The 15,772-nt window shown below is 41.4% G+C and overlaps 2 protein-coding genes across 3 annotated transcripts in view; one reads left to right on the forward strand and one right to left on the reverse strand.

Annotated features, from left to right (window-relative positions):
- Positions 1-15,772, forward strand: part of CMSS1 (cms1 ribosomal small subunit homolog) — a 390,654-nt gene that overhangs the window by 263,420 nt on the left and 111,462 nt on the right. The gene's annotated exons all lie outside the window — the stretch shown is intronic.
- Positions 1-15,772, reverse strand: part of FILIP1L (filamin A interacting protein 1 like) — a 319,236-nt gene that overhangs the window by 246,847 nt on the left and 56,617 nt on the right. The gene's annotated exons all lie outside the window — the stretch shown is intronic.

A 15,772-nucleotide genomic window follows, 5' to 3' on the forward strand; every position in this document is an offset into this window, starting at 1 on the left:
GCAGATTCCCTTAAAAAGATTGCACTGTTATTTCAGAAAAATGTTGCAGTATGTTAATGATATTTATAAAATCCGCGGGCCGGCTACTGGATTTTAAACCTGTTTTTTTTACGTTGTCAGATCCGCAGAAGACATGTGCAGCGTTTTAATCCCGTGTGGATTTCGGCAATCCGTTCTAGCTCTTTCACTGCCACTTCTTATGTGAGATATTTGAAGGTCCCCTGTTGCTACTAATATCGCTGTACTCTGCTGACATAAAGCAGCAGACGTAGGTCTTTTATTCCTTTGACATTCTGAACTGTGACAGTGTTTACATTTCCATTACGCGGCTGCACAATTAGGGTTGTGTCAAATAGGCATTGTAGTTTCAGGAAGCAGATTTAACATGGGACTTGGGATAATTATATACGTGTAATATAATCGATTCGGTTCAGCCTACTAAATTTCCTTTTTGTCATGTGTAAACATGTCTTTACGATCAATTATCACATGTAACGTTTCACATGTAACGAAAGTTCATTCTCTGCGCTGAAATTCTGTTATTTGTCTCAGAGCTTAGTCCACTTGCTTTTGATAGGGGTAGAAATGAGCAGGAAATCTCATTTTCCCTGTGAGTGTTACGCAGCGTATAATGTAAAGCCTTTACCTTCTCCTCTACCGATTCACAGCTGGCTTTTAATGTAAGTCTGTATACTTCAGCCTCGAAATAAGTTGCTGTTTTTATGGCACACACACTGGTTACAGCACAAATTGACTGTTCAAACCAAGCACAGGCGCTCGGTGCACCCTTGGTGTAGCCGAACAGTTCAGAGCTCCTTACCACCTACATGTTTTGCATACATCTTTGATACCCTCCTCCTCGATTGACAGCTTTGACTTTACAGGAACCAGAGAAGGGCGGAGATAGATGGAGAACAAGTAGGTGGGAAGGAAAACTGAACTGTTAGGCCACACCAAGGGTGCACCGAGCGCCTGGGTTTGGTTTGAACAGTCATTTTTTGCTAACTGCCTCCCTATAATTGAAATGTTATATTGTAGTGCTGACTCCAAAATTAGAGATTCCCTACTACTAAATCTGATCTAAGAGGTTGTCTAACATAAGAACACTTTTGCGTCACATTTGCCCGTTTTATCAGCTGTGATACCGAACGGAGCACCAGAACAAAGTTCCCTAGTCATCACAGGCGCCACTCATCACTTATTTTATCTGCAGCATGACATCTATTGTCTAACTACAGTTTGTCAAGTCGGTTTTGAGAACTATTGGACCGATTCATTTGCGATTTTTTTTTTTTTTTTTTAATGCCACCGTTGAAATGAATAGTCCAACACTGAAACTTCCCAAAAAATATTATGAAAAAAAAAAAACAGTTATACTTCATTTAATCCATATCAAAAGTGAAAATCCACACGATTATAAATACGACATTGTGGCGAAAATAAAAATAGCGTACACGCTTTGAAGGTTTATGTATGAACAGTCAGTCCTTAGTCAAGGATGCCCTGTGTTTAATCATTTTACATTTTCATTTTTATCATGGATTAAACAAATTTTCACTTTTTTCTAATAACTTTTTTTAAGTAGTGTTTAAGTGTTGGACTATGTTCCATGTTTTGGAAATTCCCACTCTGCAGATTGTTGCAGAAATTTCTTCAACTGATAATCGATTGTAATGCTTGGGCCAGTCATCAGGCCCTAAATGCTATGTGATGTTTACAACAAAGCCTTAATGTATCCAATGTAATGTATCCACAGCAAGGTCAGTGGATTCTATGTGATGTATATACAGCAGTCTGTGTCTCCTATGTGATGTGTATATATACAGTAGAGTTTCAGTTTATCCTATGTGATGTACATAGCAGAAACAGTATCTCCTATGTGACCCTATGTGATGTATATACAGCAGTCTCTCCTTTATGATGTATGAATGTAGTAGATTTTGTGTATCATATGTGATATACATAGCTGTCACAGGATCTCCTATGTGATGTATATAGAGCACTCTCGGGGTATCTTAAGTGATGCATATACAGCAGTCTGTCTCCTGTATGAATTATATACAACAGTCTTAGTGTTTTCATGATGTATACAACAGAAGTTCAGTGTTTGCTATGTGTACAGTAGTCTCTGTATCTCTTATATGAAGTATATACAATAGCCTCAGTGTAATCTATATGATGCATGTAGAACAGTTTTAGCGTATTCTATGGGATGTATATACAGCCATGTCAGTGGTTCTTATGTGATGCGTATACATACGATATTTTGTTTCCTATGTGATGTATGCAGCAATCTCAGTATCTCCTATTTGATGCAGATACAGCTGTCTCTGTGTAACTTATGTGATGTACAGTCATGGCCAAAAGTTTTGAGAATGACACAAATATTAATTTTTACAAAGTCTACTGCTTCATTTTTTCTAATGGCAATTTGCATATACTCTAGAATGTTATAAAGAGTGATCAGCTTAACAGCAATTACTTGTAAAGTCAATATTTGCCTAGAAAATGAACTTTATCCCCCAAAACACATTTCAGCATCATTGCAGCCCTGCCTTAAAAGGACCAGCTAACATCGTTTCAGTGATTGCTCCATTAACACAGGTGTGGGTGTTGATGAGGACAGGGCTGGAGATCAATCTGTCATGATTAAGCAAGAATGACACCACTGGACACTTTAAAAGGAGGCTGGTGCTTGGCATCATTGTTTCTCTTCTGTTAACCATGGTTATCTCTAAAGAAACACGTGCAGTCATCATTGCACTGCACAAAAATGGCCTAACAGGGAAGAGTATTGCAGCTAGAAAGATTGCACCTCAGTCAACAATCTATCGCATCATCAAGAACTTCAAGGAGAGAGGTTCCCTTGTTGCCAAAAAGGCTCCAGGGCGCCCAAGAAAGACCAGCAAGCGCCAGGACTGTCTCTTAAAAGTGTTTCCGCTGCGGGATCGGGCTACCAGCAGTGCAGAGCTTGCTCAGGAATGGCAGCAGGCAGGTGTGAGTGCATCTGCACGCACTGTGAGGCGGAGACTCTTGGAGCAAGGCCTGGTCTCAAGGAGGGCAGCAAAGAAGCCACTTCTCTCCAGAAAAAACATCATGGACAGACTGATATTCTGCAAGAGGTACAGGGAGTGGACTGCTGAGGACTGGGGTAAAGTCATTTTATCTGATGAATCCCCTTTTCGATTCTTTGGGACATCTGGAAAACGGCTTATTCGGAGAAGACCAGGTGAGCGCTACCACCAGTCTTGTCTCATGCCAACTGTCAAGCATCCTGAAACCATTCATGTGTGGGGTTGCTTCTCAGCCAAGGGAATGGGCTCTCTCTCAGTCTTGCCTAAAAACACAGCCATGAATAAAGAATGGTACCAGAATGTCCTCCAAGAGCAACTTCTCCCAACCGTCCAAGAGCAGTTTGGCGATCAACAATGCCTTTTACAACATGATGGAGCACCTTGCCATAAAGCAAAGGTGATAACTAAATGGCTCAGGGAACAAAACATAGAGATTTTGGGACCATGGCCTGGAAACTCCCTAGATCTTAATCCCATTGAGAACTTGTGGTCAATCATCAAGAGACGGGTGGACAAACAAAAACCTTCAAATTCAGACAAAATAAAAGCAATGATTTTGCAAGAATGGACTGCTATCAGTCAGGATTTGATCCAGAAGTTGATTGAGAGCATGCCAGGGAGAATTGCTGAGGTCCTGAAGAAGAAGGGTCAACACTGCAAATATTGACTTGCTGCATTAACTCATTCTAACTGCTGCATTAACTCATTCTAACTGTCAATATAACCTTGTGTTACTCATAATATGATTGCAATTATATTTCTGCATGTGATAAAAACATCTGACAAACACACATAAAAACCAGAGGCCAGCAGATCATGTGAAAATATAATATTTGTGTCATTCGCAAAACTTTTGGCCATGACTGTATATACAGCAGTCTGTGTCTTATGTGATGTATATACAGTAGTCTTAGTATCTCCTATTTGATATATACAGCATTATTGGTGGCTCTTATGTGATGTATGTACTGCAGTGTCGGTGTTTCTTATGCGATGTGTACACAGCAGTCCCAGTGTCTCTTATGTGATGTGTACACAGCAGTCCCAGTGTCTCTTATGCGATGTGTATACAGCAGTCCCAGTGTCTCTTAAGAGATGTATGCACCACAAACCTAACACTGAGTTCTATAAACGTTACGTGAACGGTGATGACTTTCCCCTTTGAGGGAGACCTTCAATGAAATACACCTCTGTGTCCGCAACAACTTAATATCGAGTTCTTTTCAAAACTTGTCATAGCAAAGAATTGACTGCCCCACCAACGCAAACCTGAAAAATCCGGTGCAATTAGCTACATCATCCATACCAACTACCATCATAGTCTCACCAAAGAGAACCAGTTTCAGCCATCACTTTAGGGGTGAATTAATGAAATGTTTGACCAAATATTGCAAGATAATGTATAATTTGATAATTTTATATGGCCCGTGTATGAGATTAGAAATATACAATTGGCCTTTGGCAAGAAAAGGTTCCCCATCTCTGCCTTTGACGTAAGTTAGTGTCATATATTGTAATTGTCAGCAAACGTCTGTATTCTTCATGAACAGCCTGGCCTTGTCTACTTGGGATAATGGCTCAGTAGTTATTAGAGTCCTGATTCCGCACCTAGCAGGTCATGAAGTTTTCACATTATCTCTCTGCTTCACTTTCCATGTAAAAAAAAAAAATCCATGTAAAAAAACTGTGTGACCCTCCCTTACGGGTAAAAGAAAAGAAACGATTCCCTATGACATGTAGGCACCTTAGTCTTCTCTGTCATGTTCTAGGTGGCGGCCGAGAGCTCGGAAATTGAGTGTAAAGCGTAATGTGTTCTTGTATTGGATGCAGGGGGATCGTAAACTTAATTGAAGAATTCCTGGAAAGTGAGGTCAGCATAAAGGGGGTACTGAAGACTGAGTTTCCTAAGTAGAAAGGTCTGTGTGCTTTAGGGTGAATGATAGAATGTAATGAGGATATTTCAGTAAACATATCTGGATTATATTACAAGACCATGGATTTAGAGCGGTGCAATTGTGGGAGATTGTGAGAGGATCACCCAGGGGATGGGTGCTGTGTATGACAAAGACTTATTATTGAGGATAGCCTAAGCCATCCGTGTATATCCCAACATGTGGAAGAGAGTTTAGTTATTCTCTAAGTGATCACTGCTTTGTGTGTGAATTTAGGAGAGATAAATGAAACGCATCCCAGTCATAGATGGGAAATGGCTGTCAACGCAAATTTGTTTGAGAAGGCAACTGATGTAGCTCATGCCCTGGATACATAGAGGATGGGTGCCCAATAAAATAATAAAAAACTGTCAGATTCTGCTTCACACCATTGCACCATTAACCACCTGGGACATGGTATTTGTATAGTACCCTGGTGCACTTATCTATATAGTACCCTAATGCTTTACCTTATTTGTATAGGTACCCTGGTGGCCTTGTCTTAATTGTATAGTACCCTGGTGGCCTTATTGTATTTGTATAGTACCCTGGTGGCCTTATCTTATTTGTATAGTACCCTGGTGGCCTTATCTTATTTGTATAGTATCCTGGTGGCCTTATCCTATTAGTATAGTACCCTGGTGGCCTTATCTTATTTGTATAGTACCCTGGTGGCCTTATCTTATTTGTATAGTACCCTGGTGGCCTTATCTTATTTGTATAGTACCCTGGTGGCCTTAACTTAATTGTATAATACCCTGGTGACCTTGTCTTATTTGTATAGTATCCTGGTGGCCTTATCTTATTTGTATAGTACCCTGGTGGCCTTATCTTATTTGTATAGTACCCTGGTGGCCTTATCTTATTTGTATAGTATCCTGGTGGCCTTATCCTATTAGTATAGTACCCTGGTGGCCTTATCTTATTTGTATAGTACCCTGGTGGCCTTATCTTATTTGTATAGTACCCTGGTGGCCTTATCTTATTTGTATAGTACCCTGGTGGCCTTATCTTATTTGTATAGTACCCTGGTGGCCTTAACTTAATTGTATAATACCCTGGTGACCTTGTCTTATTTGTATAGTATCCTGGTGGCCTTATCTTATTTGTATAGTACCCTGGTGGCCTTATCTTATTTGTATAGTACCCTGGTGGCCTTATCTTATTTGTATAGTATCCTGGTGGCCTTATCCTATTAGTATAGTACCCTGGTGGCCTTATCTTATTTGTATAGTACCCTGGTGGCCTTATCTTATTTGTATAGTACCCTGGTGGCCTTATCTTATTTGTATAGTACCCTGGTGGCCTTAACTTAATTGTATAATACCCTGGTGACCTTGTCTTATTTGTATAGTATCCTGGTGGCCTTATCTTATTTGTATAGTACCCTGATGCCCTTATCTTATTTGTATAGTACCCTGGTGGCCTTAACTTAATTGTATAATACCCTGGTGACCTTGTCTTATTTGTATAGTATCCTGGTGCCCTTATCTTATTTGTATAGTACCCTGGTGGCCTTAACTTAATTGTATAATACCCTGGTGACCTTGTCTTATTTGTATAGTATCCTGGTGCCCTTATCTTATTTGTATAGTGTCCTGGTGGCCTTATCTTATTTGTATAGTATCCTGGTGCCCTTATCTTATTTGTATAGTACCCTGATGCCCTTATCTTATTTGTATAGTACCCTGGTGGCCTTAACTTAATTGTATAATACCCTGGTGACCTTTTCTTATTTGTATAGTATCCTGGTGGCCTTATCTTATTTGTATAGTACCCTGGTGGCCTTATCTTATTTGTATAGTACCCTGGTGGCCTTAACTTAATTGTATAATACCCTGGTGACCTTGTCTTATTTGTATAGTATCCTGGTGGCCTTATCTTATTTGTATAGTATCCTGGTGGCCTTATCTTATTTGTATAGTATCCTGGTGGCCTTATCTTATTAGTATAGTATGCTGGTGCCCTTATCTTATTTGTATAGTATCCTGGTGCCCTTATCTTATTTGTTTAGTACCCTGGTGCCCTTATCTTATTTGTATAGTACCCTGGTGGCCTTATCCTATTTGTATAGTACTCTGGTGGCCTTATCTTATTTGTATAGTATCCTGGTCGCCCTTATCTTATTTGTATAGTATCCTGGTGGCCTTATCTTATTTGTATAGTATCCTGGTGGCCTTATCTTATTTGTATAGTACCCTGGTGGCCTTATCTTATTTGTATAGTACCCTGGTGGCCTTAACTTAATTGTATAATACCCTGGTGACCTTGTCTTATTTGTATAGTATCCTGGTGGCCTTATCTTATTTGTATAGTACCCTGATGCCCTTATCTTATTTGTATAGTACCCTGGTGGCCTTAACTTAATTGTATAATACCCTGGTGACCTTGTCTTATTTGTATAGTATCCTGGTGCCCTTATCTTATTTGTATAGTACCCTGGTGGCCTTAACTTAATTGTATAATACCCTGGTGACCTTGTCTTATTTGTATAGTATCCTGGTGCCCTTATCTTATTTGTATAGTGTCCTGGTGGCCTTATCTTATTTGTATAGTATCCTGGTGCCCTTATCTTATTTGTATAGTACCCTGATGCCCTTATCTTATTTGTATAGTACCCTGGTGGCCTTAACTTAATTGTATAATACCCTGGTGACCTTTTCTTATTTGTATAGTATCCTGGTGGCCTTATCTTATTTGTATAGTACCCTGGTGGCCTTATCTTATTTGTATAGTACCCTGGTGGCCTTAACTTAATTGTATAATACCCTGGTGACCTTGTCTTATTTGTATAGTATCCTGGTGGCCTTATCTTATTTGTATAGTATCCTGGTGGCCTTATCTTATTTGTATAGTATCCTGGTGGCCTTATCTTATTAGTATAGTATGCTGGTGCCCTTATCTTATTTGTATAGTATCCTGGTGCCCTTATCTTATTTGTTTAGTACCCTGGTGCCCTTATCTTATTTGTATAGTACCCTGGTGGCCTTATCCTATTTGTATAGTACTCTGGTGGCCTTATCTTATTTGTATAGTATCCTGGTCGCCCTTATCTTATTTGTATAGTATCCTGGTGGCCTTATCTTATTTGTATAGTATCCTGGTGGCCTTATCTTATTTGTATAGTATCCTGGAGGCCTTATCTTATTTGTATAGTACCCTGATGCCCTTATCTTATTTGTATAGTATCCTAGTGCCCTTATCTTATTTGTATAGTATCCTGGTGGCCTTATCTTATATGTATAGTAGCCGGGTGCCCTTATCTTATTTGTATAGTACCCTGATGCCCTTATCTTATTTGTATAGTATCCTGGTGGCCTTATCTTATATGTATAGTATCCTGGTGGCCTTATCTTATATGTATAGTAGCCTGGTGGCCTTATCTTATTTGTATAGTACCCTGGTGACCTTATCTTATTTGTATAGTATCCTGGTGGCCTTATCTTATTTGTATAGTATCCTGGTGGCCTTATCTTATATGTATAGTATCCTGGTGGCCTTATCTTATATGTATAGTATCCTGGTGGCCTTATCTTATTTGTATAGTACCCTGGTGACCTTATCTTATTTGTATAGTATCCTGGTGGCCTTATCTTATATGTATAGTATCCTGGTGGCCTTATCTTATATGTATAGTATCCTGGTGGCCTTATCTTATTTGTATAGTACCCTGGTGACCTTATCTTATTTGTATAGTATCCTGGTGGCCTTATCTTATTTGTATAGTACCCTGGTGGCCTTATCTTATATATATAGTACCCTGGTGGCCATGCGCACATGGAGAGCTCCGGTCCTCGGCATCAGTGGAGGGCTTATCTATCGGGAAGTTATCTTCTATCCAGTAGATAAGTGATAACGTCCAAACTTGAGAATGCCCCTTTAAATTGCATTTGCTATTTGGATGTGAGTTTTTTGTGTGTGCTGAGCTCTATATATATGTAAAGTACAGTGTAATTTACTGTAGGCATCCATATTCATCTAAATGCCGTAAATGTTTATACAAAATCAAGAGTGCTGATGAGACGGTGCACCATTTCACAGGCCGAATTTCTTGCATGTTTAGTAACATAAACTATCTGTATCCACAGTAACATATTGTTAAGGAATCAATTAAGAAAAGGCCGTTTTAGAGAAATAATTCCCATGACCCATATGCCATATAAACACGCAATTTATTGCTGGAATTTAATATGAATTTGTTTAGTGAGCACTATGTATGTATGTACGGCATCTAAATAGCTGTGTTCTTGGAAAATTCCCTTAGGGAGAGCTTAGGAAATGTCATCTAATACTTTTCCCAAAATAGATGGGTCACATAATTCGATGTTAGAACAGGATTCTATTTTTAAGGGAAACTCTTCTGTTTTACATAGAAATTCAGTTGGGGGAAAAAAAGGTGTCTTCATCTTCCAATGTTTTTATTTTTCCTGGAGGTACAGTACAGGCAAAAAGTTTGGACACACCTTCTCATTCATAGAATCATAGAATCGTAGAGTTGGAAGGGACCTCCTGGGCCATCTGGTCCAACCCCCTACTCAAAGCAGGATTCGCTAAATCATCCCAGTTAGATGTCTGTCCAGCCTCTGTTTGAAGACTTCCATTGAAGGAGAACTCACCACTTCTCGTGGCAGCTTGTTCCACTCATTGATCACTCTAACTGTCAAAAAGAGTTTTCTTTATTTTCATGACTATGAAAATTGTAGATTCACTCTGAAGGCATCAAAACTATGAATTAACACATGTGGAATTATATAATTAACAAAAAAGTGTGAAACAAATGAAAATATGTCTTATATTCTAGGTTCTTCAAAGTAGCCACCTTTTGCTTTGATTACTGCTTTGCACACTCTCGGCATTCTCTTGATGAGCTTCAAGAGGTAGTCACCGGAAATGGTTTTCACTGCACAGGTGTGCCCTGTCAGGTTTAATAAGTGGGATTTCTTGCCTTATAAATGGGGTTGGGACCATCAGTTGTGTTGTGCAGAAGTCTGGTGGATCCACAGCTGATAGTCCTACTGAATAGACTGTTAGAATTTGTATTATGGCAAGAAAAAAGCAGCTAAGTAAAGAAAAATGAGTAGCCATCATTACTTTACGAAATGAAGGTTAGTCAGTCCGAAAAATTGGGAAAACTTTGAAAGTGTCCCCAAGTGCAGTGGCAAAAACCATCAAGCGCTACAAAGAAACTGGCGCACATGAGGACCGCCCCAGGAAAGGAAGACCAAGAGTCACCTCTGCTGCAGAGGTTAAGTTCATCCGAGTCACCAGCCTCAGAAATCACAGGTTAACAGCAGCTCAGACTAGAGACCAGGTCAATGCCACACAGAGTTCTAGCAGCAGACACATCTCTACAACAACTGTTAAGAGGAGACTTTGTGCAGCAGGCCTTCATGGTAAAATAGCTGCTAGGAAACCACTGCTAAGGACAGGCAACAAGCAGAAGAGACTTGTTTGGGCTAAAGAACACAAGGAATGGACATTAGACCAGTGGAAATCTGTGCTTTGGTCTGATGAGTCCAAATTTGAGATCTTTGGTTCCAACCACCGTGTCTTTGTGCGGCGCAGAAAAGGTGAACGGATGGACTCTACATGCCTGTTTCCCACCGTGAAGCATGGAGGAGGTGTGGGGGGTGCTTTGCTGGTGACACTGTTGGGAATTTATTCAAAATTGAAGGCATACTGAAACACCATGGCTACCACAGCATCTTGCAGCGGTATGCTATTCCATCCGGTTGCGTTTAGTTAGACCATCATTTATTTTTCAACAGGACAATGACCCCAAACACACCTCCAGGCTGTGTAAGGGCTATTTGACCAAGAAAGAGAGTGATGGGGTGCTACGCCAGATGACCTGGCCTCCACCGTCACCAGACCTGAACCCAATCGAGATGGTTTGGGGTGAGCAGGACCACAGAGTGAAGGCAAAAGGGCCAACAAGTGCTAAGCATCTCTGGGAACTCTTTCAAGACTGTTGGAAGACCATTTCCGGTGACTACCTCTTGAAGCTCATCAAGAGAATGCCAAGAGTGTGCAAAGTAGTAATCAAAGCAAAAGATGGCTACTTTGAAGAACCTAGAATATAAGACATATTTTCAGTTGTTTCACACTTTTTTGCTAATTCTATAATTCTACATGTGTTAATTCATAGTTTTGATGCCTTCAGAGTGAATCTACAATTTTCATAGTCATGAAAATAAAGAAAACTCTTTGAATGAGAAGGTGTGTCCAAACCTTTGGTCTATACTGTATCTGCTTTAACTCCCCTTCATCCTTCATTCTCCCCTCCTCATCTTAAAGAGGGTTGTCCACTACTAGGACAATCCCTTCTCACTCTGAATGTTTGCCCCGTTAAAATAAAAACATCTACACTCCCCTTCTGTACAGGCGCCGTTCCATCAACGTTGGCACTCGCGTTCCCGGGACACCCGTGAGATTATGTCCTGTGAGCTCTGCACCCAAACAGCGCTGTCGTCACTGAACATATAAGAAATCAAGAAGAAGTGAGTGGCTAGACGCAGCTTTTACCTCCTGTTTTTACTTATATGTTTGAAGGCGGGAACAGTGACCCCAGTGTTGATTGGGCGCAGGGCTCACGTGACATAACAATTTCGCGGGTGTCCCAGGAACACGAGTGCCAGCACAGATGAAACAGCACCAGTACAGGAGGCGAGTCTAAGTGTTTTTATTCATCTTTGTACTCCTGGAACGCTTGGTCCACTCCCATCTGATCTGCTATCTTTCAGATCACACTCTTCTTGACCCTGTACAATCTGGTTTCTGCTCCTTACACTGTGCTGAAACTGCCCTAAGTAAAGTCTCTAATGATCTACTAACCGTTAAATCTAATGATCACTGATCCCTGCTATTTCTCCTGGATCTCTCTGCAGCATTCGACACTGTGGATCAACCAGCTCCTCCTCACTATTCTCCGCTCCACTGGCCTCAAGGACACCATTCTCTCCTGGTTCTCCTCCTACTTCTCTGTATTTTTAGCTGGCTCCTCTTCCTCTCCTTTTTTCTTTACTGTCGGAGTTACTCATAGATCAGTCCTAGGCCCCCTCTTCTTCTTATATACTGCCCCTATTGGACAAACAATCAGTAGATTCAGTTTTCAGTGCCATCTTTCTGCTGATGACACCTAATTGTACACATCGTCTCCTGACATTAGACCTGCATTACTACAAAATCCCGGTGATTGTCTTTCTGATGTCTCTAACATCATATCCTCCCTCTAGCTAAATCTGTGAAAAACTGGACTCCTTTTCCTCCCTCTACTAACCTACCTATGCCCGACATTGCCATTTCCATGTTTGGTTCTATCATTACGCCCCAGCAGCACGCCCACTGTCTTGTAGTCATACTTGAGTCAGATCTTTCATTCACCCCCCACATCCAATCACTGGTTCGCTTATGTTACCTACACCTCCAAAATATTCCTAGAATTTTACCTTTTCTTACATTTGACTCTGCAAAAACTCTTGCTGTAGCTCTTATTCATTTTCATCTGGATTACTGCAACTCTCTTCTAATCAGTCTCCCTGTTACTAAACTCTCCCCTCACCAGTCTGTCCTTAATGCAGCAGCCAGGATCATATCCCTCAACAACCACAACACTGATGCCTCTACCCTGTGCCAGTCTTTGCACTGGTTACGCATCCACTCCATAGTTCAATAAAAACTTACCACTCTCACTAACAAAGCACTCCACGGTTCAGCACCTCCCTACATCTCATCTGTCGCCTCACTTTACCACCCTACCCGTGTATTCCGTTTCTCTAATGACCTGAGGCTAACTTCCTCAATAATCCGAACCTCCCATTCCCATCTCCAAGACTTCTCACGTGCTGCTCCAAATCTTTGGAATGCACTACCCAGGACAATTTGATGAATTTCTAGTATCCACACTTTAAAAATTATTATTTTTAATGGGGGTAAACAGTCATAGTGAGATGAACTTGCCCTAGTGGGGGGCAACCCCTTTAAAAGTTTGTATACAATGGATTTTGGTAAAGGGGAGAAGCTTCTGCCGCTTCATTCCTTGTAGGGGGATTGTAGAAATGGTCACCTACGTCTGGACACACACATTAGAAGGCTAATGGCCGAAAGATCGTTCGGTTGACAATCATCTCAGCTAACTCTCCCATACACAGGAGCGCGTGTTTGGTTGACTGCTCCTGTGTTCTGTATGAGAAAATAGCCGACTGACATCTTGTCTCAGAGATCAATGTGATCAGCAGTTCGAAATTGGATGTCTCTCCCAACCATCAGTCAACCGGCATCCCCATACACATACTCCACCCTATTGCCCGTGTCCATGCTTTCTCTTCAGGCAGGGAACAACACATGACCTCTGCAGCTAGTCAGCAGCCACCGACTGGCTGCAGCAGCGATGTTCCATGTAAGGCAGATCAGTGGCTGCTGATTGGCTGCAGCAATCACATGACTCCCCCTGAGGAAGTGAAGGCACAGCAGTGCAGAGGAGAGTTGGGGTCCTGATTACCTGATCTGTTTTGCTTGAAGACCCCCATTGGCCCATTTTTAATATAATAATATGACGTGCATAAATATAAAGTATATATATTTTTTCCTTGTATAAATGGCACTGTTCACGCAAATCTGGAAATCTGGCTTCGTGTCTCTTTTGTTCGTGTGCCCTGCTATTCCTAAGATATGGACCATATATATATATTGTGAGGTAGCGCTGTCATTCAGTTAGGGGATCCTCGCTAGGCAGCGAACAAAACACATCCGGCACCGTGTTTTCATAAACTCATAACAGTCCAGGCGGTTTATTCAGCAGCATAAACCCATAGAAGCAACATAAAGTTCATAGCAAATGTCCATTACACAGGTTATCTCACCCACGTCAGGGTCACTCATGGTTCCTTCACCATCATGCGGCAGACGTCCATTCCCTCCAGGGATTTACTAGGCACGTGCATCCATTAACACAGCGTTCACTTGCTGTCAGAAGGCAGCCCCATCTCACTCAGACGGGACCTTCCACACTGGACCAACCAGGTCCCAGCATTCACCCCATGTGACTCACCCTGGCCACATTATATGGTTCATAGCCACGCCCACCGGGTCACATGACTCTGACCTCATCACAGGTCCTTCAAGCAATTGCACACTCTTTACAACAGTGTTCTTTAAACACACCCCCTGGGTGGGTTTGTAGGTAACCAGGTCCGCCCATCTCCCTAGTTACCTGGACACTTCTCCCTGACATATTAAAGTAGCACCTCAGAAGTATCACTGCTGATCAACACACATACCTAAGTCTCCATCTCAAGGCCACCCACCATGAGATACACAACCGTCCTTCAGGATTCTGCCACTCATCCTCTCTCTTGGGACATCCACACAACGCCCCCTAGTGGACACAGTGGTTACTACACCACAATATATATAATTTGTGTAAATCTGGAATTTTTAGACAAGTGGGTGTGGTATTGCACTATTCTTGATAGGAGGCTTCATGAGGACTCCACGCAAATGACTAAATAAATTAAGGTCCTGATTGATCAAGGAATTTTTTTCCCCCATATTCTGGTGTAAAACTCCTTGAAATGCTGCAATATTTTTGTGCAAGTCAAAATTGCACAAAAAAGAGTGCCTTTTAAAGTGAGGGACAAAAAAGCACAATAGTGTCTTATCCAATAAAACAAGCGGTGAGGACAAAGCAGTGTGCGCTCAACTGGCAGGGTGGTGACAGTCACAACCCCATTAAAAAACGTATAAAGGCTACTGCAGGACCAACAAGTAGATAGGATGCAAATGATGAGGGGTGTGGTGGTTGTAAATTCATACTGCCAAGTATCCACTATACGATTGGAGACCAAATTAAGTATGAATGCGGTTTATTTTGTCAACGCGTTTCGAGTTGTTGAAATCTCGTCATCAGGACAACGCCATAATGATCTTCATTGTGTTTTTTTCCTGATGAAGAGGTTTGAACACCTTAATATGCGTTGACAAAATGAATCGCATTCCTGCTTCATTTGGTCTCCAATCATATGTTGGATACTTGGCAGACTTCCTTAAGACTGACATACATAATACCATTCTTAAAGGGAATCTGTTAGCAGGTTTTTGTACTGTGTAATCTGACAGCAGCATAATGTGGGAACAGGGATCCTGATTCTAGCGATGTGTCACTTAGTTTACTGGATGCAGCAGATGTTCTACAATCACAGTTTACTCTGCTGCAGATCTAGCAGAGCTCAGAACGCTGAGCTCTGTATTACCCCTCCCACATCACCGATGGGCAGCTTTGTGTGTGCACTGTATATTGAGAGCTGCTAGGCAGTGGTGGGAGCATAGTTGACCAGGAGGCCCAAGAGAAATAGTCCTGTAGTGATAATCTCCTGCTGATAAAACATTGATTTTATTGAAATAAAAATAAAGCTCGATAAGTGATGCATCACAGGAATCAGGGTCTCTGCCCCTACATGATGCCGTTCTCAGATTACTGTGCATATCAAAAACCTGCTGACAGCTTTCATTTAATCGGGATGTTAATTTTCAATAAGGATAGAGGAATGCCGTATGTCAGGAATGGAGAGGTGCAGTGACAAAAAATAGCGCCACATTCAGGAGAATAGTATTTATACCAGGAAAAAAAAAATGCATATTGGTGGCAAGTGACCGGTAAACTTTAAGGCTGTGTGCACACGCTGCGGATTATGTGCGGATTCATCCGCGCGGATTTTGTAAAATCCGCAGGTGAAACCGCAGGTCAAAAGACCTGCGGATTGCTCTGCG

This window comes from Dendrobates tinctorius, unplaced genomic scaffold, assembly GCF_039654945.1.
Source record: "Dendrobates tinctorius isolate UK_male_01 unplaced genomic scaffold, ASM3965494v1 ptg000084l, whole genome shotgun sequence".
NCBI lineage: Eukaryota > Metazoa > Chordata > Amphibia > Anura > Dendrobatidae > Dendrobates > Dendrobates tinctorius.